Here is a 25557-nt window from a genome sequence, read left to right as displayed (position 1 = left end):
ACATGACGAGGTGGGCAGCCATTCAATCAGACATGATTGACACTGTTTCAGTCGGTTAAATTGCACAATATTTTCATATGTTACCTTAAGGAAAGAAAAAAAAAAAAAAAAAAAGAGGTATGTACCAATTTGACATAAGGAGATATATGTCTACCTACAAGATACTTAACATATATAAATTTGTATACAAATATTTATGAATCTATTATATACTGGTAAAGTAATATAATTGCATTAACATAAAAATACCATCACAATGAATTAGTATCATAAACAATGGAAAGCGTATGCTGAATGAACAGGCTGGGGTATTCTTCATTCAGTTCTTTAGCCTTCTGGGTAGAAAAGCTCATTTTAAAAGCAGATGCTTCCATCTACTGTAATGGAGTTTCTGTTTAAGTTTTTGAGTGGGTGTTCACTGCTTTCAGCTGGCAGCTAGGATTTTAGCTATGCTAAATTAATGCATCATTAATTGCCTGGATTTTGTTGTGTGTGCATTAGTAGAAATGGGAGGACCTGTACTTAAGACTAAAGTTAAATGTGAGTTTCTCTCTGGCATGTCGATAATATTTCAGTAACTCTAAGAAGTGTAAGGAGGCTCACTGAAGTCAATAGTATTACTGACACGCTTAAAGTGAAATGTGTGTGATTATTTGTAGAACCAGTCTATGATTTTAATTTTCTTTAGCAGTGGCTTAATTATGAATATCATAAAGCTATCAGGCTGCTTTTCTTTTGCTCCTTTTTTTCTTGGAAGCGTGCCATGATTCTTCTAAAAGAGCTTTTGAATTAGTCTAGCATCACTGCTAAGCAGCACATAACAGACTATCAAGCACTGTTTTGTTTTTTTTTCCAATTAATTTAGGATTTGCAGATAAATATAGGTGACACAACTGAACATATGAATAATCTTTGAACCATTAAACAGTGAGTTTCAGTGGAGGGAATTCTTAAAAACAAACAAACAAAAAAAACTATAAAATGTTCCAAACATATGCTAAACATTTACAGAGTTATTAGCAGCAAATGTCTGAAGAAAAGCTGGACAACTGAAAATACAGTGACTTTAGCTAAGCGTTAATTTAAATCATCATCAGCTGATGACTTCTTCATGCACAGGTAAGGTAGTCTTTACAGACTTTGTTACAGCTTCACACTACTTTCTACTTCTGAAAACCTCTTACAACGGGAAACAAATGATCTCTGAAGGAAATGGACCTAGTCAGTAATTGTTTTTTGTTGCCCTGGAACTTAAACTGACACATTTTTTCATGCAAGAAATTTGGCTAAAGCTCACAACTGTGCAGGAAAAATAAATCTTCTGTAAGACATAAGTGTGTTGATAATTGGCATAGTTCTTCTTGCACATTATTCATTTTCTGTGAAGAACAAATCTGTAGATTAAAAAAAGGTAATGAAGAGAAAAAGTACTTTCATCTTTTTAGCTTCCATCCATTGTAAAGCAATCAAATATAACAGCAGTGAAAACTAAAAAAAATGACATTATAATGGGATGCTTATAGCCAACTACATAAAAGGTTAAATGGGTTGAATACTGACTTCACTGTCTTTATTTGTTAAATGTTGCCCAGAGTGGCATACAAGACTAACAGTTATTCATGTCTAATAAATGGAATTTGGCATGCCTCTGTCTGGCTTTTTTTCATGGTCTAGCAACTAGAAAGGATCATATCTGGATACTATATCTAGCTTCACCCACAAATTATTGTGTGATGTCAGTGTGCAATGGTGGAGTTTGTTTGATTGTTTGTAGGCATTGTAGACATTTGATTTTAGGCATTGCAGATGCCTACTAGTGTTCAGTGCTACTAAATAGAAGATTGTAAACATATGAGTAGGATCTAAGATGAGCTGCTATTGTTCAAACTATTGTGGCTGGAATAGTCTTCCTTCTTTTGAAAAGGGCATTTTAGATAAATTTCTTAAGTTATATTTTACTTCCTTTATCATATATCTTAATAACTGATACCAGATTATAAAATATGTTAAATACCAGATTCTCTTCCTATTTGAAGTATATGAAGTCACTGAAATAGTCCAATAGGCAGGATAAGTTAGCTGCTACCAACCACTGCCTATAGATCTGGTGATAATAGGTACTCTTATGAAAGTTCATTTATAACAAATATCTAAAGGCAAAATTAAAATGCTTAAAGTAAAATTATAATGCTTTATAATCTTGCCTCTTTCTGCAACAGGAAACATTGGCATAATATTCAGCTTTGACTGCTTTGAAGGATTAAATTAAGAATGGCAGATATTTTAGTGAGGGCTTAGCTAATTGTATATCTGGAGATGTAATGAAGCTCTGAAATACTCCTTCCCCATGGGAGGTGAGAGTGCTGTCTATTACAATAGCTTACTTCTTTCTTGCTTGACAGTTGAAGGGTTTTTTAAATAACAGCAGGAAGTCAAGAGCTTTTCTATGTGCTCCTTTTCTTTCAGTGTGCCGGATGCCCTGGCACCAGAGAGGCTTTGAAACCTTCTCCTGTTTCTTCAGCACCTGATGGTGATTGTTTGACTGGAGATTTACAGCGGACCTGAAACTCAAAGCTTTTAAATAGCTGCAGTTACAGAAGCTTGAAATGGTGCTGGATTCACTAGAGTGACACTGTTATCATCATCCGATGGCTGCTTAGCAGTTAAATGAGATGATAATTTCTACATTCCAGCTGTCTAATTTTTCTACCATGAAAAACGTGAAAACAACTAAAAGAAAAAGCTATTTAGAGGCCTTACCCTATGGATATGCTTGCATATGTTTGAACTCTAACCACATCAGTAACATTATTAGCTTCAATTGAATCTCTCTTGTAGTAGTTTATCGCATATGTAAGTACTTGCAGGATGAAGGTCTTGGTTAATTATCTCCATGGGGGTGCAGCCAAAGAAGCAGTGAACAGGGAGGAAAAGAGATTTCCTCCCCCTGCTCTTGCAGATGGCCCTTCTACTCAGGGCTCAGAAGACTTGATGGAGCCAAAAGGTATGTAGGGGCATCTCTGCAAAATGTCTGTGGCCTGTGCGTTGTTTTCTTTCACAGATTTGTGAGAATCACAGAGTGGTTGAGGTGAGAAGAGACCTCTGGAGGTTGTCTAGAGCAACAGCTCTGCTCGAACAAGGTTAGCTAGAGCCAGTTGCTCAGGGTCATGTTGAGTCAGGTTTTGAATAACTCCAAGGAGGGAGACTCTACAGCCTCTCTGGGCAACCTGAGCCACTCTTTGATCACCCTCACAGTAAAAAGCTTTTTCTTGTATTTAGGAAAAATTTCCTGTATTTCATTGTGTGTCCATTGTCTTTTGTCCTATTCTTGGGCACCACTGAGAAGAGTTGTGTCCATGAAGGTCCTAAGTTGCACATGAACCTCTAAGCCAGCTGTATCCTTATTTCCCCTCCATCCACTGTTCCTAAGAAGCCAGTGGAATGTGAAAGCCAAGAAAAAAAGATATCAGCTCTTCATAAGAACAATTTAATATCTAACATTCAGAAATGGAGGGTTCCATTGTTCCTTGCTCTTTAAAAGCACAATACAGCATTTGAACAGACAGTGAAAAATTGCAAAGCAAGAATTCCTGCAGTCAGAAATAAAATTAGAGATAAAGTTGGAGAGGATTTATGTCTGTAAGAAGAATAAATTATTATAGACACATCAAAGGAAAACTGTGAATCTTTATTAACTAAGAGATAAAGGGATTGCATAAGGGATAAAGTTCCCTGATGCAATAACAATGAAAAATGAAAAGTTATTCCAGAGAAGAATCCAGTTCAACATCAGAACAATATTTTCAATCTGTAAAGTACTCTCTCAGTAGTGATTCTTTCTGTCATTAGTCTTGTTATTACTAGCATCATCAATGTCCCTATTCAGATGTAAACATATACTAATAGAAATTCCCATGGCTGTAAGAACAGGCTTTCTGTTGGAAGAAAGGGAAGAATTAAAAGGAAAATCCTTTGACAGGAAATCTCTTCTCTTCCTTCCTTTTTTTGTTTCCTTTTGTTGGTATTACACTGTCAAACAAACAAACAAATGAACAAAATCATAAATCTGTGCAAAGATGGAGTGTAATTTATTGTGTGAAACACCAAAAGGCAATATGCCAGGAAAAAAAAAAAAAAAAAGAGATAAGGATGTCTTTGAAAATATAAAAATACGGCATGTCTTGAATTATCTTCTTGAAATTCTTAAAATGTTCTTAAAGTTAATTCAGTCTGAATTACTGTAACAGAAGAATGTACATAATAACAAACTATCAGAATCTTGCACTCTGCTAAATGCAGTTCATTGTAGTAAATCATATTTGCACACAGTCATACATATATATGTATGTATTTATACATTTACCAGGCCTTTACATTTTCAGACTATTATTTCATATTTAAATTTCTAACACAGTATAATATCTAATTTGCATGAATCCTACTTTGTCCAGCAAGAATGAGTTTGTGCTTAGGAAAAAAACACAAATGATATTGTCTAAAACTGGCTTGGTAACCTACTTTCTGGGATGAAAAGAATATGTTGCAAAAAGGAATCAAAAGATTAATTGCACAGTTTTCTTCCAAACCTAAAGAAGATATTGTGGTATAAATCCTGAAAATAAACAAATTGATCAGATTTCACTGTTACCTTATATATGTACAATGGTACTGTTTATGCAGGTGGTTTGCTATTTATTTACCTTCCACCCCTGTTTCTTGTGCTTGAAAGCAAAACGCTTGAAAATGGGAAACTGCACTTCAGGTCTGGCTGCACTCACAGAGAGGCTTTGTGCCAGCTTCTATGTGTGGACAGGGTTAACACTGGTTACATCCATGAGAATAAGCAACAGAGGCTGATAGGAGCAGGTCTGCAGCATGGACTTCCTTGTGTTTAGCAGTCTATGTCCACATGATATGGGCTTCCAGGGGTTTTGCTCTGGACTTGCTCTGGTCTGGCCATGTGAAAAACCAGTAGCAGATGGAGAACACTAGCTACTCATCTTCTGGTTCAGTTATATCCAAAATGAATGGAGTTTTTGCATGACAATGTATACTGTGATGAACACAGATATTAGGGATGTTGGGAAAATTCAGTTCAAAAACACTTGTCCTGATCTGAATGTGAGTTTCAAGGGAGACACGTCAGCCCTTAGTGAAATGCAGAGCAGGCTCAGAGCTATGCATTGATTTGCAGTAGTTCGTACCACTGAGAGTTACCAGAAGGGATTCCTGTAGCCTGATATCTTTAATGTCTCTATCTAGCCAGTTCTAAATTGCATCTCTTCTAATGCCAAAGTAATGATCTGAAATAAGTGATGATGTGAAACTTTACCTGAAGATGGGTATTTCTTTCCCAAGATCAGAAGAGAAGATTAACTCATGATGATTAACTCATATGGAGAGGTCTGCATTATAGTATTTTGAAATTGGATGAAGATAAATCCCATTCTTCTCTCTAGGTGTATAAGTAGTGCATTATCATGTACCAGTGTGTTGCACAATGATGGAAACTTTCATACTGGCTGGAACAGGTATCTAAAAAGAGGGATCTCTTTATATCATTTACCATTAAATAAAAATAAAAAGGATGCATTTTTTTTCAAAGGACTTTGAAACTTTTTATTTTGAAAATGTGGCATGAAAAAGACTATCAAATGTTGCCAGGTATAAATTTAAATGTACTATATAAAAGTGTCAAAATTTGGTAGCAAGGGTAAGAAAACTCCTGAAACCATTATGTACCAGAAATCTTCTCGTACTTCCCTTTAATGAGAAAGCAGTAAATAAATAAATAAATAAATAAATAAATCATCAAGTTACTCGTGGAAAACTCTATCAAATTAACTAAACATTTTGTTTCCATTTTTAAGTCAGTTCATTGCAGTACATTTTCAGTGTTGGGTACATTTTCAGTCTATGGGTACCTTACACCCCAGAAATACAGTATAACAGTAAATACAGTATAACAGCCTACCAGAATCCTACAAATCAAAAATATCTGTGATAAATTTTTGTTAAAAACCCCACCACAAAGCTTAAAAATCACTCATACATTGAAACTTTTCGTAGTTTATCAAGTTACATCAAGGAGAATGTTTTTATTGCTGTTTTATGAGTAATAATATAGATTTATTCAATAATATTGAACTAAAGTATCTTCAATAAAACATAAAATAATGACCTTATTAGAGGCAAAAATCTATAAATAACAGCTACTTCGACAATGCCTGTAACAGGTATAATGTATCAATATACATGTAGAAGTAGTTGTAATATAGACTAGTCAATAAAACAGGGAGCCTCTAATGTTTTAAAGCTTAAACAATTTAAATATTGTTTTTTAATAGCTTTTGACTCATGCTTACTTCTTTCTCTTCTGTTTGAGGGGATAGGGCCTTGCACTATTAATAGTTACTGTTATAAAATAGTAACAGAATATATTGAGGCTAAAACAAATACAGATTCTCAAGCAGGAGATGATTAACACGGAAGCTGATACAATTGTTTTAAAGACAGATTGAAAATTATCCCTGCTTGTAATGTTAATGCAACATTTGTGTTTCAGTTATAAAACCACATCCTTAAGCAAAAGCCTTTTAACTTTTCAAGCAAACAAAATACTGTATCTGAAAGAATATTGTTTAAAAATTTCACTGTAGTAATTTTATATCAAATATTAAAAAACCTTCAATAAGAAGAAGCATTTGTTTTAACATCAGAGAAACATGATGTTGAAATCTTAACCCATAGCTTGCTTGTTCTTGCAGAAAGTGGTATAGTTTGTTCCTTTGTTTTATCAGCTATGCTACAGTGAATGAAGACAGAGCTCTTCATGTTATTAAATGGATGGATCAGAAAATTATTGCCCCAAAAATGCAATGACTACGCGTTATGTCAAAGCATAGCACTAACTAACATGTCAGTTCAAAGCAGTTATAACCAATGTGGACAGAAACAGTTATTAACATCTACATATCTAAGAAGGCAGGCACCTTCCAGAACTCTCCCCACCCATAAATATTTAAATATGAAATACATGGGCATTGCTGTGTCATGGGGATTGTGAATTCTAATGTCCAAAGATTCTTCTAGCTCCAAGTATGTGAACAGGCTCACCAGACAACCCATGCCTTGAAGGCAAGGCAGCTCTGCAAGAGGCTGTTTAAGGAAGCATTGAGGTGAGAAGCTCAGAAGGAACTTCAGAGACATTTTCAAGCTTTCACGGATCTTTCAAGTACTCCTTTATTCTTCATGTTTTATGATCGGTTTCCTAAGTCATGCAGTGCAATTCTGGTATTAGAAACTCTAAAAATAGAGAAGCAGCAGCTCCAAAAGGAACTGAAAACATCTAAACTGTAGTGTAAATTCAGTACCAGCTGAAGTGATCTGTACACATGAATAATTTCCCTGAATTGTAGTGATTTTCCAGGGTTCATGCAAACAAAATGAAAGCATGGACGATTATGAGTAGAGCTGTGACAATGACTCACTCAATAATCCACAGAAACAATAATTTGTGAATAATATTTCCAATTATTTGCTCAGCTATTGTCATGATAGTTCCAACATCTTATATTGCTTAAAATTTATGACTTTGATAGTGCTACAGACTATATTTAATACTAATTTTAATACAAATTCTAGATATGCTGGTAAAAAGGACATTTTATCATAGTAGTTGTATATTAAAAAATTGAACTATCTAAGAACTTGCTATCCCTTTTTGTAAATTTTATACAGATTAATGGAGTATAGAACCTACTACTATAAGTCATGTGCTACTACATGAAAAAAGCTATTCCTGTCTCATATTGTCCTCTATGGATGATTGCACTTCTATCTGACATGGTTCACTCAAAATGGTGTGTTTTCTTGAGGCATTGTGGCATGTTAGGAACTTCTTTCAAGCACCTGAAATATCTTGTTTTTCCACTTAATCTCTCCAGTTTATGTAAAACAGATTAATAGGTTGAGAGTTGTTCCTTGGAGAAGGATATTTCAGTGTGATCATCTGAAACAAGTAATGTCATTATGTAAGAACTCTGTATGATAATAATGTATTTGGATTGAAAAGTTTAGAGATATTATCACATATCATCAGATCTGCTGTTTAGCCATAAGTGAACATTAATGGCATGTGCTTTGTATTTTATGATAAACTTTTTGAGAACACTTAGTTAATGGAAAAATGCTTCCTTTATGAGAACTATGCAGTGCTTGCTATTGAATAAGATTTTGTGTAAAATTAATTTGATTTGAATAATTACTTTTTGGCTGTCACTGCAAAATTACTTAGAACTCTAGCTAGATTACTTAATGAGCTCAGTACTTAGTATTTTGAAGCTGTTACTATCCTCAATCAACCCTTTCAATCTGAAAGCACCTCAAAAACAAGACAAAGAGCAATACATATAAACAAAGAGCAATGTTTTTCTGTCATATTGAGAAATTCTGCTTTGGTAGCCATTGGATGTTGAGTACAAAACAGATCATAATGGTCTATTTTCTGTATAAATCCAAGATCACCAAATGATCCTCCCAGTTATGCATTCCTTCATGGTTAGTTTGCTTTTCTACTCTCATGGGTTGCTTTACCCTTAAAACCAGAGTTATATTTTTTAGGTTATATCTATTTTTTAAATAAACTCAACATCACCAAATGTCCCTCATTATTATAGGTTCTAAGGATGCATAGATTACAATAACAAATAAGATTTTTAAAAATATGACAACAGAAAGGGTTAATTGACAGGATGTGTTAGAGCAAAGCCGTGCCACTGAAAACAAAAACAAGGATATAAGAGCTCAATTTAGCTAGGCATTGTAAGGAAAATTACTTTAGAGTTGCTCTGCTAGTTAATGTATCACTTTGTTTTGAACAAAATCTTTGAAGAAAATAAAGTTTAAAATAATTAATTAATAATAATAATAATAATAATAATAAAGCACTGATGTTGGTTTTAGACCAAAGCAACAGGCTAAAACTTGAATGATTTTTCTACATAATTGGAGAATGTAATTTTCCTTAATTACTTTCAATAAAGTTCTTAAAATATCTACTTGTATATTTCATGTTAATTTTCATTGCTTAAATTTGACAAGTGCAGCTATGATTAATCAGAGTGGTGCTGTACATGGCATTAAATTTTGGTGTATTTCTCTCCCAGGCTACACAATCTGACATTGCAAGAATACATAGGACACTCCTTATGTTGCTTGACATTGCAGATGTTAGTCTAAAACAACCACATTCTTACTTATCCCTATGGTTTGAGCCTAGGGTTTGCCATTGTATTTATGATGAAATCATACCTAGTTGGCAGAAGAGAAATTAATTCCAGCATAAAATCTGAACCAGAATAAACTAAGTTGGAAAAACATAAACAGTAATTATCGAGGTCCAAAAGATTCACATTGAGCAGGCCTTATTTTACAATGTCTGACCCATTTTGAAAAGTACTTTAGCCCTGAGAAACTCCATTAAGTGCTTTGTCAGGAAATATGTCTGCTGAAGATAGCTGCAGCACTGACTTTTGATAAAGTGGACTCAATGTCAGTCAATGCCTGGATACCAGATAACTGGAATTATCCACTAATCCAATCACTACAAATTAAATCCATATGCATGTGCATGCACATACAAAGATGGGAGATATTTCACCATGAACAATTTCAGACTAGACAATGTTTCTCCTGGTTTGTAAGTATCGAGACCATGACAATCTACTTTCTGTTCAAAATAAGCTTGCTTTGTAAAAACCCTCAGCAAAATTACTAGCATGACTCCTGTATTTGAATATTACTACTTACATACTCTGGAAGCTGCCAAAGACAAATTAGAAAAGGATAATCCTGTACAAAAGTTCTGCTAAGGAAAAGGATGCAAATTTGTGAATATTATTTTATGGATGTACCAAATCCAGTATAGAGAGACTGAAGACGGTATGTGAGTGCTACAGATGTGGGGCACAGGTTTCCAGTAAGTCATGTTGTGACAGACTGCTTCATGTACTAATGGGAATTCTGTGTAAATAAAGTATGACAGAAAAGCTGCCAGTATATATGTGCAGGAGAACTATGCTAAATTTATCTCCTCTCCTTCTAGGTATATTCTATTTCTATGTCAACTGATGATGAAAGAGTGGCAGCATAGAGAACCATTTAACTACAGCAACGTAACACATCAGCAACAAGAATTACTTTCATCACCATGAAAGTGTATAGCTATCTATTGTTCATAAATCAAGCTATGTTTTTCTGGAATAATTGTAGTAGAAATTCCCCTCCACACTGTGTGCACATGAGGAGCTTTTGGAAAAATAAAGGAGGGTTAAAGGGCAACATGGGATTGAAATGCCTAAAACAGTGAAATAAAATCTTCATTATCACACTTCCAGAAGTAAATTTGGAGATCTTTTCATCCTCAAATGGAATGAAGCCTACCTTGGAAATCGAGATTCATCTTGTTATGGAAGAAGTTCTCTATTTACTAAGAATGTTCCTGTTACAAATTAATAATTAGAATGGCCTCATATGTATCAGTCTCCTCTCCTCTCCCCTCAAAAAGAGAGAAAGCAAATCCATGGCTACAGTAATACCTCTAAGCAATTACACATTCATCTGATTGACTTCTCAGTATTACCTTAGGAGAATAAACATCACCCTGGTCTCTGTCCTTATGCAAGTGCAAGAGGGCAGAGGTCCATTTCATCAGTGCAAATCACAAACCAGCTGGGTTGAAATGCCTCAGTTGCATTTATTCTGCAGTATGCTCTGTTTCCTGCAGGCTTCAAATGAGATGCCAAGAGTTGGTAATACAAGTGGCAGAGTGCTAATTACCACCTTAGACAATATGGGAGGGATGAACTGCAGTCAAGCAGTCTGTGGCAGTGGGAGGTAGACCCCACCTCTGGGGCTGTCTTGGCCACTATTCTTTGCAGCGTGACAACAGGAGCGCAGAAAGATCAGAAAGCTGTGAAATGCTCCTCTGAGACTCAACAACACCTTCATAACAGCCCTGTTTTTCTATCACTCTGCCTGCTGCTCAGACTAACAGAGTCTGCTCAAACAAATAGAAATATTTTTATAGAGTGTGAAGTCAGACTTGTTCTATGAGGAAGAGAAATATGGAACATTCAAGAAATGGAAAAGTTTAGGGCTGTGAAGCTGCTTCTGATTATCCGTTCATTACCACATTTTCCAGTGGTTTGTCTTGATATGTGTGAAAATGTTTGAACAGCATTCTGGTTCTTCCGGCTTGTAGTCACTGATATGCACGTTGGAGTGCACGGCACCTCACCCACCTTCCCAAACTTCCTCTACTTACACACTTGTGTGAACTGATTTAAGGTCTATGCTTCTTGGTAGCAAAGAGAATAGTGCTCCAGATTATGTTTAAGGATTGCGATCAGTAATAAAGAGGAAAGAAAGACAAAATTCACATCTGGGAGGTTTTGGGACTAAAAGTCTTACGCATGGAGACAGAGGAAAGTACTTATGGATGTATAATTTTGATGTTTTTTAGAGATGCTGTCAATGTACCTGTAGGATTTTATAATCACAACCCAAAGATAGATGTTTCCACAAAGAAACAGAAGAGCCAGAATAAAGCAAAGAAACTGGCAATTGTGAAAAATGTGAGAAGTTCTTTATCATTTGAACTAACCCAAAAGTAATAATTTTTTAGGTTTCTTTATATGAATACTTACACTAATTGAAGCTGAACATTCAGTCACACCACTGAAACTGCAGTGCGGATACTCTTGTATAATTTTCAGACTGATTATTTCAATATATTTTATACTTGAAGGGCAGAATGTCTGAGCAGGCTAACATAATGAGTACATATAATATATGGTTATATCACTATAGCTTTATGCAGTCTGAGACCTGGCTTCGATTTATTATCCAAACATCAGAGATATTTGGTGGGATGACAGAAAGAAAAGGCTCTGTAAAGCAACCGTGTATGCAAAGTCTACATTAACATTAGTTTAAACAAGAACAAAAAGGATTTAAAAATGTAATATGAGGGAGAAGTTAGTACATGTTTATTTCCCAAAGCACAACTCTGGGAAGAGTCTTTCCAAATCAAAGTTCCTTCTCTCTCTCTTTCTCTCAAACACACAAAATTCCTCTGATATAATCCTTATTTTGGGCCTGTTGCCATGGATTGACATTAGATGAATGCAGAAATATCACTTGAATTTACAGACTGAGAGACAAGAGGATTTGCTGACTGATTGAATTATCGTCATGCAGTCTAGCACTTCTGCATGTCAGACACTATTGTAAACTAGAAAATATTTCTCAGGGTATCACTTATACAAAATACTGTAATAAAGAACCTAAAGAATTAGCAAAAATACTGTGTTTTAGAAAGCAGTATGACTTGTGTACTGCATTTTTTTCAAACTTTCAGTATTTTTCCCTGTAAGCATTATTTAAGTGTTCCTGCTGAGACAGACGGGCTATTGGATTTTTTTCCTCCTCTGCCCCCTACCTGTCGAGATACTCTTTGTTGAGCCTTGTGTCATGTAGCATTAGGGAAGCTTTGTTCTTAAACTTTAATTATATTTTGTAAATCTGCTGTAGCATGACATTTACAAATTAATGTACTTGCCCTTTATATAGCCCCTAACATAAATCCCATGCCCAGTAGGAATTAGAGAATTACTTTGAGAGGAAGTTCAGTCTGTGCCCAAGGAAATTCAGAAACAAATGTACCACAAGACTGTTAGTGTCTTTTCTATCAGCTTTTTTCATTTAGGCGACTGTGAACTCTTTCCTATTAAAGTATATATTCCCTTTTACATTTATGATCTAATTCAGGAGTAAAGGATCTTTCTTAATTCTTTGTTAGGAAAAAAGCTTATTTTTAATATTTTAATATTTTAGTGTTTCTGTGTGACAAGACTAAAATTGCAGTCATGTAACCATCTGCTTGTCTGCTTTATTCAAGTTAGTTCATCTAATAAAAGCTATCCTCTTTCCCTGAGTTCTTCTGTGTTTCTCTGAATATCATGGCTAAAACATTCTACTATTTATTTTTTTCTTTCTTTCTTTCTTTTTTTTTATTTTATTTTTTTAAAATTTTCTTTTTGAAAAGAGAAGCCCGTAAATAGCAGTAATTGACTAAAAAATTGCTCACAAAAAAACTTTTAATGGGCTATTATCCCCTTTCTACTTCATTGTATGACATAATGCCTGGTCATTAAAAATTAAACAAATGAAAAGAGTGAAGCATGCAATGTACCATAATCAGAGAGAAATCATTACCACTGTTTATTTCCATATAAGATCACTCCTATAGCTAGAAAAGAAAAATAATAATAATAATAAAGTCTATATAGAAAAAGGACAGACAAGTGAATCATTCTTAAACCAAATGCCAGTGCTTTTTGGAAAATGAAACACTCTGGGTGTATTTGAAATCTGACTGTTTGAAATAAGAAGAAGCCTGTGTTTAACAAATGTTGTTCCACAAAACCATGGTGAGTCTCCTAGAACATCATATTAAATAGCAGGGCAGCTATTAAAGATTGATAAATTGCTCTAAATACATTTTTTTATTTGAGAGTTTGGCTTTATTCCTTCTTGTAAATGTCTCCTAGAAAAATCACTGCAGTATAAGAAGTAGTTTATATCTGATTCTTATAACCTATAATGCAGAATAAAATATTTTGGTCTAACATTTAAGTATCCTACATATGGAAAGCTGAAGAACTTCCTTTCCTGATTTTTTATTTTCCTCACTGAAAAATCAAGAAGCTTCTTATTTATTCCTTTCATCTGTTACAATAGAAATACAGCAGTAGGTAAACCACTGAGATTTTTCTCCACGGTAGAAAAACTCAGCTCCAAAAAGAAAAAAGAAAAAAAAAAAAAAAAAGAGAAAAAGGAAAGAAAAAAAGAAAGAAAAAAGAAAGAAAAAAAAAAAAAGAAAAAAATAAAAAAAGAGAGAGAGAGAGATCTTATAAGAATGGCTGCTGTGTAGGTCTGTTAAGTACAGCCTGTAATCTATACCACAGAAAGTCTCGTCTTTCATAGGAGGAAGCCTCCCTCCCAAAACGCACAACTCATATAGAAGTAGAGCTACTGTGGCAGAAGAGATGGATAAAGGAAAAGATTTGAACACCTAAAACCAGCTCATATCTCTTTTATGCACCATTCATTTACTTCCCAGGAGGCACAAAGTAACCAGACTCCCATGGGGCAGGTGACACTGGTGCTCTGTGCACCAAGCCCTGTTCCCACTGATGCGTTCTTTGGGCACAATGGATAATGGAATGACAAACGTTCACATTTTCTTGTGGATTCATTTTAAAAGCAGCAACTTTAGCATGGTCCCATCCTGAGCAGTGCATCTGCCTGGCTTCTTCAACAGTACAGACTGAGGACAGCTTAATGAAACTGATAAGAACAGCATGATAGTCATAGCACCTATGACATTTCTCAATCCACTCTTCAGTTTAGTCTTTTTTCCATTTCAGTTCTGGTGACTGCAATAGGTTTGGGGATGGGTACAATGGCAGGATCCCTTGCTGTGAGAGCCAGCCCAATCTATGCTCTATGACAAGGAGTGAAAGGAGCTGAAGCCTCACTGCTTCATGACATGACAGACCATGGCAGTTCTGGCAGGCAGTTCTTGGAGAAAGAGGAGACATCATCAGCCATGGTACTGACACAGCTATTACTTTGAACAGAACTGTAAGTATGAGTTTGATTATGATCAGTATGGTTTACTTCCATAAAGACAAAACCCCAGTAACTTCTTACTAATTATTATTTGGTTATTATTTCCCACATATAAATATGTTCTTCTTCAGAAGTTCTCTGCTCCCATGCTGAAACCATGTTAAAGGTGTGGTTTTCTATTCTGTTAATGTTGTCTTAATTCTCTCATTCATTCATATGCACATGCCATTTGGCATCAGTTTTCTGTCTGATGACACAATAAAAGTCACCAATTAGGTAAAAACAACTTAATGTATTAACTACACCCCTGTAAAGCCACAAGAAATTTGTGGGACAGGTTTACTGCTGATGTTTTACTACTGCTTGCTTTCATTTCCTTTAGTTGTATTTTGATCCTTAATCTTGGGGGTGAAATTCTGATCCACCATAGAATTCAGTGGCAAACCTGAAATGACTTTAACAGCATTGGGATATCTCATCTAGTTCTCTATATGGCAGTAAGAGTTGTTGTTCTCATGAGAAAGCCATACTAAAACAGCCCTCCATGTGTAGTCGTATTTTATACACAGGACGTGTGTGGATATAGTACTTTTCTAAACAAAGCTGGAAGAACAATAGCAGCCTAAGTCAAGCACTCAGAATATGGGAAATGCCAGAAGGGAGATTCTCTGTATAAATTTACTTCAGAACCCTTGTATGTTTTGGTAGTCCTACTAGTTACTGAGTTATTTTTGTTTTCCCTCAGAACCCACTGAATCACAGGAACTCTGGCAGATTAGCAAGCAGTTCAGTATTTCACTGCATGGATTTGTTTAATGTGTGTCCTTATCCCTGATGCTATTTAAACACTATGGTTAAGAGAATGCTTAATTTCCTCAGCATTTACATCATAACACTAGTCATTTCTTCACAGTATATTTATTCTCACAAGACCTGTTATTTGCTCTCAGAAGCTGGACATGCAGAAATAAGAACTTCATATCTTAGGGTGTATGCTCTGAAATGCCTATTCTGAAATATCAAGACCCTGATTTTTAGGCTTTACAACACTGTGTAGTGAAAGGAAACCTCATGTTTAAAATGCCCCATGATTTTAGAGATAAATAGGTTATCTAGTATTGTGTACATCAGTATTATACACTTTGCGATATTAGAGCTCAGTTGAAATAACTATTATCATACAGGAAGCCAGTTAGCCACAGTAGGACAGAGTTCAGCAACTTCTATGTTATTCTTAATTATTTTTACAACATGTATTCTGAGTGAAGTGGTATAAATGTAGGCTTTGTGCAAACAGAGCTATAGTACCAGACAACTTGTAAATACTTCCTTATAGAGACTAATTCTTTAAGAAGAATAAAGCGCTGGGATTGCAGACACACACAAACACACACACACACAAAAGTGTTCTCAGGAACACTTGTGACTCATTTTTTCCTCCTTTAGAAAATGTTTTGACTCTCTAGAATAACAATTAAAATGCATTGCATTTAGTCTTACATTTGTCAAGATGTTCTGCCTGATAAATATCAAACAAGGTATGTGCTGGATATAGGACAGATGTCTAGACATCGGCAATTCCTCCTTGAGAACAATGAGATGTGGACATACTAACAAAAATGTTCCATTTTTCTTCAGAGACGTCGCAGAGGTCAGCTAGAAATCTAAGAGGGAAGGACAGTTCTGTGTAAGTGCAGTGTCCTGAGGACGTTCAAGTGCTTAAATATGCCACTTCTGAAGATTTAGCATCCCAGCCACCTGAGAATGATGTTGTCAACTAATGTGGGATTCCAGTGAAAAGATGGATTTAGAAAGGGGAATTGCCTGTGTAGCTATAGTTAATCATTTTATATATGAATATGCATTTAAAATTTAAATGGAAAATATTTCTTATTTTCTATAAACATTTTGCTGAAGTTTTGGAATGAAAATTCTACAGTGACAACTGAAAATAAAACAAAATGAACTTTATTAGAGTACTTTCCAGAGTACTAAAGCCAAGTGAATCACAGAAAATAAACATGTCATAAGTAGCATGAAGAAAATTAGATTTTAATAGGATTTCTGATATAGTTTATGAACAAGAAACAATTTTTATATTTCCCAGAAAGGCAAAGGAAACTAGTGGCAGAATAAAGATGAAAACCCCAATCACTATACAAATCTTGTTTGACTGTCATTTAGCTCTCACACAGCTGTACGGTCAGTCGAATTTATACTTTTTATAGATGTTCGTTCCCACCAAAATTGTCAGTATATATCCCTTTGACATTAGTAGAAGGAGATACTTGACCTGGTAGGCCTAACACCTTGCAGAGTCCAAATAGAAATGTATGCCTTGGAACTTATTTATCATATATATATTTTTTTCTTTTCAGTTATGAGCTATTTAGTTTCTTAGGCTTGAAAATCTCATCATGAAAGACAACATCATAAGGCCTGAAGAGTTTGAATATAGAATACTCTCCATAAAGTGTAATTTAGTGCAGATGCTTGCAACAGGTCATTTCTTCAATTCAACAACAAATATCTATTAAGTTTTCCCTGAACCTTGAAATGTAGTCTAGCCTCTCATTTCAGGCATCTGGGTAAAATAAATCTTAAATTGAAAGTTGACCTCATCACCAAATGTCATTTATTTATATTGGATTTCATCCTTTTGAGTGGCCTCTCTGTACATATTAGAGGACTGACAATTAAGGCCTTTGGTTTGAAGAAAGGAAGGTCATTGGAGGTCACCAGCACTATGTATCAGATTTTAGCCAAGAAAACTTCTTTAAGTATGTTATTAAATCACAAAAATTACAGATTAATGCTCCACTAAGAAGGCAAAAAAAAATGCTGAGTTTGCTTCTGGACTGTTCTCTGATGCACTGGAAATAAGGCTGGAGACTGGAGACAATTAATCTTGGGACTGAAATTTAAGACAAAATATTTATGAGAGAAACCCTTAAGACACATTTCTCTATGTCTTTTTAAGTTCTTCAGAAGTTCTTATGATATTCAGAAAAGCCTTTTAAATTGTCTTAGGCAGCTGTAAAATTATTTTGTTCCTCTTGAATTATATGAAGGAAAAGTGTCTTCAGCATTAAAAAAAAAAAAAAAAAAAAAAAAAAAAAAAAAAAGACAGCTATTGTACAAAATAGTCTTTCCCAACTTTCTTTCAGTCAAAGAATTGCCTAACCTTTTGGGGGCAAAAAAGGCAGATAATCTTATGATGTTCTACATTTGCTCAGTGGCTGAGCTGGAGGAGTGGGATGATGAATAAATAAGGCACTGAGGCAATGATGCTGAACATTTTTTCCAAATGTCACTAGTGTTGTTACAAAAAATTTAGATAAACCTTGCAGCCACCAGGAACTATCTCTTGACTAAGCCTGTAGGTATCTAAACCACTCTGTGGAAATAAATGTGTGCTTGTTTTGTTTGGATTTTTGTTTTTTGCTGATTGTCACTGTACAGATACCCTTAGGAGACTTCTGGAGCACAGTTCTTATGGGAAGCATAGGTTAACTAATGCTGAGCGGGATGGTCAATACAGTTTTACAGTCCAATAACACTATTAAATGAAACGGAGTACATCACGCCACTTAAAAGTCAGACTTCATGGGGAACAAGTGGTCATACTGCCTCAGAACACAAGAGAATCACTCTGCCGCAAGACATATGGGTTGTATCTTGAGGACTGATGTTCATTCATCAATGAACCATGCAATGAAGACACATCCTAAGGGTGGGTTCCTGAGCAAAAGAAGGAATTGAACCCAGGTCTGATTTATCTTTTTTTTTTTTTTTGGTCATTTCCTTTACTCCCTCAGAAAGATAACAGACAAAGAAAGGCTGGAACATTTATCTGAGTTTAGACCACATTGATATGTTCTGTAGCACTTTAGTCATGGTAAATATGGCCTCAGATAAATATATCAAATGGGCAAGTAATCATCTCTGAGCTGCCATAATCTGTTTTATCTCTTCTTTCTCATGTATCGCATAGACAAATGCACTGAGATATGAGACTGCAGTAACTGGAGTCATGCAGTCATGCAAATAGATAGATATATTTGGATAATTATATCATTTTTTTTTTTTTTCCTGAAGCTAATATCAGAAGGCCCTTCAGGTACTTGAATACTATTGAAATCCAGTATATTAATTTATTGTCTAACTCTGTTAGCCCTTTTAGACATTATGGGTATCAGAGCTCTCTGTGTATCACTAACTATGGCTTTGATGGCACAATGAAAATTGAAACTGGATCTCAACAACATTACACCAAATGGCAAAAGTCACATAGAAACAAGCTGCAGAAGCTGTGGTTTGACAGTACTGGCCAGTGTGCATGACCAGTGCTCTGGTAATCTACCTAGTAGATCAGACTTAGTACATAGCTGTGGGTCGAGGGATGAGGTTTCAAAGAGGAGGATTTATCAAGTATTCAGTCCTCAGATGAAAGCCCAGAAAAATATTGTTTACCATCATTTTGTTCAACTTCATTAATGGCCTAAATTCCCAATTTGCTTCCAGAAACTTACCTGCAGTAATCTTCCATAGCACCTAATTTATTCAAACTGAACCTTAAAGCTACAAAAATTACCAGCTTCTATACCTTTCTTCTCTGTGTCCAAATTTGTAAGGCCAGTAAAGAATCTTCCAATAAAGAATAAAAACTTACAATTTATTCTTGTTATACTGCTAAAAAGAGTGGCAAAAAAATCTTCCAGCTCTCATAAACTAGCCAGGGTACTTTTATGTGCATTAAAGCTGTCACAGACAGATCTTATTTCAGCTAAAATACAGTTCAAGCCTTACATGAACAGCTCTGAAATCTGTGGAAAACAGGAGGTATGGAATCCTGACCCCACAAATGCACTGGGAATTTTGCCATTGATTTCAGTGGAGCCATTATCTCACCCCAGATTTTAAAAATATTAAATAGACACAGTACTTCCTAGTGTGTTCTCTGGGGCTAGTCAGTATAGTAAACATTTACTAGCTTTAGCTTGAAACTCCACCAGAAAATAGCTGTCACATTACTAGCTGTCCAAAGCCCCTCTCTAATCTGATAATGGATGTAAAAATCCACTTTTATCAGTCAGAGAACAAACCATCCTTTCAATATCTTTCCTATTTCATAGGAATTGTGAAGCGACTTCATGTTGAGTTAAAACTTACTTCCTAAGAGGGAATTCAAATGTATATTATAGGACACTTTTCCTAGTTCACTGCAATTTTCCACATTCCAGGTTTGCTTTTTGAATGTTATTACTTTTACATCTGAAAATAATAATAATAATAATAATAAATCACATAGCAAATCATATGAAGTTATTCACAGGGCTTGGTACCTGTGAGTATGCACTACATTTTATAAATATACCACACAGTGTACATAGAAAATAATGAACTCTGCTATTGAATAAGATCATTTAAAATGAGCATACAATATACTCATTTAGGTTAAAATAGCTGCACAAACATTTCACGAGGTAAATAAATCTGCATTCATTTTTTTCAGGTAAATTTTCTCAGTTTCTGCTGTTCTACAGTGACAGATGTTCTAATCTTTACCATTGCCTCCAGTTTATTTCTTTGGTTAACACCAAAGTCTGAGCATCTTAATCTTTTTACCCTACTGTTGATTTAGTTGCACAAATACAGCCTAAAAAATGAATGACTGAGGAATGTGACTATTCCACTTTGGTGAAGTCTGAGGAGGTACTTTTTTTATTGCTGACTGACGTGCCTCGCTCATCAGTACAGAATTTTATTACTACAAATACAAACTATTACAAAACATAGGCACGTGATTTGTGAAAATCCATGATATATCTGTTACTTAAATTCTCTAGCATGAACATAAATATACAAATTTCCTCAAATGGTCATGGTAATCAGTCTTAGATCAGCAGCTAAACAGCATCTAATAAAAACAAAATATTAACTTTATCCATCTCTCAGTTTTCCATGCCTCTCTCTTCGCTCTTAGGAAACTTCACAGTTAACTAGGAAATCAAACACATGGCAAAACAGCCAAGCAAAAACACCCGCATAAGAAAATTTAAGTGCACCTAACCCGTCAGTCCTGCAAATTCTCATGCTCAGATGTATGCACTGACTCCCTTAGTATTACCCAAACATCCATCAGAAAATCCTATTTTTCTGATCTAGCCTTGACTTAACTTGACTTAACTAAGTCTGTGGACTTCTCCAAGCAAAATATGTGCCCCCTGGAAGCACGTTAGCTAATCCCTACCTGGAGACCTGGAGACATTTTGAATCAGAGCTTCTTAAGACAAACTCTCTTATCTTTCTTAGGGTGAACACACGCTATCAGTGAATTCTCTGCTGAAGAAAGTTATTAAACCTTATTTCAGAAAATGCTTGGAAGGGTTTGTCCAATACCTCTTCAAGGTAACATGCTTCTTTTGGAAAGGAATACTGGCTGTAGGAAAGAACTCCCAGTGTCATCTGCTGGATGGATTGATTAGTCCTTTCAGTTTCCACTCACTTACAGTGAAGAAAGAGATAAAATATACATATAAGTCTGTCTATTGCAAAATTTGGGAAAGTCAAGAGATAACATAGGAAATCCATTGATAATGAGATTTTTTCTCAGTGTAAATTCAATATAAACTTTCATAATCCAAATTCATTTCAAAATTAGTCAGCTACCTGTTCAGAGTTAAAACAGCATGCAGGGAAAAAAAAAAAAAAAGAAGAAGAAAAAAAAGCTTATGAATTTTCTTTCAGCATGGCTTTAAGCTTCTTGTTTCAGGTAAAATTTTCTGACTTGGACTGGGTCTCCATATCATAATTTTGAACAGGAATGCTGAAAGCAGCTTCCCCTCAGCATTGCTCCCTTGACTATCCAGCAAAGAAGAGATTTTAGTTTCTCCATCATAGTGTTCAAGGTTGGTCTAGGACCTGATGTTACCACAGGCAACATTTTCAATACTTACAAAGAAAAGGGATCTGGGTTTTAGTTGAAACTTAGGTCAATCTGATCAAACACAGGTAAGCTTTGTGGCTTTAATACATAACTTTGACCTAAATTTCAAACAAACCAGGGACAACACAAGCTTTGGATTTAAATGTTTTCATATGTCTTTCAAGTGCAGGTCATTTTCCTTAAATTTCAGTTGAGAGTCTGAGTTTGCTCAGTCCTGAAAGTCAGAGTTAAATTCAGGGTTATGAACCCATCTGGATGGAAATATTAGCACAAATTTCAGAAACATGAAACTGCCAGAACTTGAAACAAATCTGACACATTCTGATGCTCAGAGAGATCATTTAATAAAAGTTGGTAGTTTGTCACAATCATAACCAATTTAGTCTGTTTCACTTGTAGTTGAAGGGAAGTTACCTACAACTTTATGAACACTTGGACTAGTTTAAGGAAAGCTGAAATTTAAATATTTACACTTTTGCTAACATTTTCTAAATGCTGATCAAACCTAAGTTAAAAGAAAATATATTAAAAGACATTCCTTTTAACACCTTATTGGGAATAGAAAGAGGAAAGAGGACAGGACAGGACAAGACAGAAGACAGAAGAGAAGCCTAACATAAAACAGTTTGAAATCCATTAAAATAAGAGTAATGAATGCCTGAACTGGAAGAATTTTGATGGGCACTGTTAAGTTTGGAGGAATTTTATGGGTTGCATAGGTTAATTTGTTCATTACATGAAGGGTGAGCTAACCCCATGGTAAAACATCAGGCTGAACTAGGTTTTAATTTCCAGAATTCTTTCAATTTCAAGTTTATTTTCGAGGGTTAGGGAGTGTTATTTGTATCCTTAAACTGCATTAAAATTATGTTATTTATCAAATGCATATAATTTCCCAAGTGCTCTGAATAACTGTTTAAAATTTAAGCAGATTGCAGACATTGAATAAACTGTTTGATAAAGCAGAGTATGAAACAAACAGCTTTAACTGAGCTTTTATACTGAAAAAAAAAGCCCTCCTCACAAGAACATCTGTGTTATAATGTCACCATTGTTTCTCTGGCTAATTACTTCTGTCTATGCCAGTGGGAAGCCTTGCTATAAAGCAGCGGGAGTGTACACCTCCCATACGCATGGACATTGTGGAGATCATATAGGATGAAAAAGAGCTAGGGAAAAAACATACAAATGAAAACAAAGATCTAATAGTTTATTTTTCTGGGAATGAAATCAGTAGAGTCCTTAATATACTCTATATATTTGTTGGAGTATGTGCTCATACATGAGTTACTAATAGTGAATAAGAGCGTCAATGTGATAACCAGCCTTAGGTGCATAGTGCCATTCAAAATAGCTCCTTTGAACCTTGGAGCAGTTCCAAACTGTTCAAAGAAAAATATGTTTTTAACTTAGGCCACTTTTATTTTATATTTTAAAAGTATTGTTCCATTTCATAGTGGACCTAACAATAAGCCAAACGCTTAAAGATAGATTATGTGTATTTTGGAAGACAGAGGAGAACGTGAGCAACACCTGAATGAAGTACAAGGAAAAGAGACACACAGAGAAAAACTAAATTCACATCATTGGACATAGAAGTATTTTAGAAATTTAAATATGTTTTTTTGGAACTTGAAAATAAATGCACTTATCAAGAGAAAGAGTGCACTCTTGTCCTAGAACAAAAAGCATGGCTTTCCATTTTTACCTATTTTTTGTAGTTCTTGTTCTATATTACTATAGTTTACAACAACGCTGGCAAAACAGCCAAAATTACTCCTTGAAATGAACATTTTCCTGAATAGCCTGTATTGTAGATTGAGTTTGAGAGAAACTTTTCATGGAAAATTGTAAAATAGAGGGTAAGACTGCATACTTTTTAAAAGTAAATCCCACATTAGTGAAATAGAAAAGCTTTAAATCCTTTAAAATTAAAATGACAGAAAAGTTCATCATTGAAAAATAAACCTTTTTCTTACATTACTTGTATTCATTAGATTATGTATGAAATATAATTTGGAGGAAAACAAAAAAAAAAACAGGAACCCGATAATATTACAACCCCATATATTTTGAAAGCTCTCAATTTAAAGATACACAAATCATCAAATTTACCAAGTTTTTTCTTATCACTTCCTGCTGATGTCAACAGAAATGTTGACATAAACTTTGTTGGGGTAAGGATTAGGATATATATTAAAGTACAGAAGCTTAACAAAATTCCTTAAGACCACAGAAGATATTCCTTTCAGAACTTAGCATATTTTTCTTATGCATGTGTTAACATTTTTTATAGTTTATTATTAATTTAATCATCTCACTAGGTTGTTGTGTTGTGTTTTTTTTTTCTTCATTCAAACTCCCACAGTAATATGCCTCATAAAAACTACCTTTTTCCTGTTTTGTGATTTTAATGGAAATTTTTACATTTGAAAAAGTATTGAGAATAGTTCATGAGAAGTCTTTTCCAATGTTCAAAATGCTACTTTGAAGATAGATTGTTAAAACATTAAGCAAAACAAAGTTTACAACCAAGAGCATTCAAAAACTTAATAAGACATTTCTAGCACTTTTCTATTCAGCTACTGGATTCATGATTATGATTTGTTGAAAACTGGATTAGTGCTCCAATATCAGTATCCATTTATTCAATATACAGTATCAATTGCTGATCTCTTTCTTTCTCTTTGCTAGTTCTTCTAAAAATGCCCGGGGGAAGTTGCAATACTATTACAGTGCTGTTATGTCTGTTCTGAAGCTTACTGTCTTCACTTCAAACAGTAGAATCAGGCTCTATCCTGTATCCCTTTTTGCAAGCCATACAGGTTTTGGGGAAATTTTTAAACGTATAACACAAGCAAAATCCAGGGCAAATGTAAGCGTTTGCTCAACTGAAGTTGTGCCTGCATTCTGTTCACAAATTTAAATCAGTCTTTCACCTACTTTAGTGAGGACTGCTATTTCTGTAACAGTGTATATTGGTCTTCCACAGAATGCTTGGGCTGATGTGAACAAGAGAGGAGATAGACTTCTGAAACAATCAAATCCTCAAACACTTCTTTCCAGTTTTTAAGTCCCACTGGCCATAAAGCTAGAAAAAAATACTCATATTTTTTCATTATATCCCCCTAGCTAAAAGTATAGCTGGCTTTTAGCCTATTAATTTCACTGAAACTGTTTGAAAAGCCAGTGATAAAAGAAAATTCTCTGATATACTTAGTAATTTGGCTCTTCTTTTTTTCTTTTTTTTTTTTTCTTTTTTTTTTTTCCTTTTTTTTTTTTTTTTTTCCCAAAGTGTTGGCTATTCTCATTTTATCCTAATCAGTAAAAGATCTTTTGTTACGATTATTACAGCTGTGTTGAGTTGTCATGACTGTATCTACTTATAAAAAAATCACCTACTTCAAAATTGATAGAATTTTTTTTACCTGAAATACCCGCTCATCTTGCATATGCAGACTTCTTCAAGGCTGAGCTATCACAGTATTTATTCCACAATGAGGGATAGTACAAGCCATACAAGAATGCATGTTCTCTGCATGACAAGTTCGCTATCCAAGACATGAATACATATGCAATTGGCAAACATTGAACCAATCTCTTGAGATGGAAAAGAAACAAAAGGGAACCTGGTAAAGAAGGTGGGGGGGGGGGAAAAAAAAAGTGAAATAATCCAAAGGACCCATGAGGGGCATGGTGAAAACCACAGTTGTCCATCTATTAAAAAAATAGTGCCTAATGCAGCACTAATTTTGATAACAATGAATAAGTACTATAGTCCAGAGTGTGATTTTGTCAGGCATGCCACTGCTGAAAGGAGCAGCTGCTCCACTCTATCTAGGTGAGATGCCTCAGAACACTGTTGTTTAAAGCAATGCTGACAGTCTATTTGTAGTTAAGGAAATATATGT

The 25557-nt window shown here is 34.8% G+C and overlaps 1 long non-coding RNA gene across 1 annotated transcript in view; it reads right to left on the bottom strand.

Annotated features, from left to right (window-relative positions):
* Positions 1–3473: 3473 nt before the first annotated feature.
* Positions 3474–25557, bottom strand: part of LOC311436098 — a 122446-nt gene continuing 100362 nt past the window's right edge. The window contains exons 3-4 of the long non-coding RNA XR_014692592.1: positions 5333–5535; positions 3474–4029 (exon numbers count right to left, since the gene is read on the bottom strand). This is a non-coding gene — a long non-coding RNA (uncharacterized lncRNA). The remainder of the gene's footprint in view (positions 4030–5332; positions 5536–25557) is intronic.

Source organism: Aythya ferina, assembly GCF_964211825.1.
Source record: "Aythya ferina genome assembly, chromosome: 4".
In the NCBI taxonomy this organism is placed as follows: domain Eukaryota; kingdom Metazoa; phylum Chordata; class Aves; order Anseriformes; family Anatidae; genus Aythya; species Aythya ferina.
This window is presented reverse-complemented; position numbering and strand designations above follow the sequence as displayed.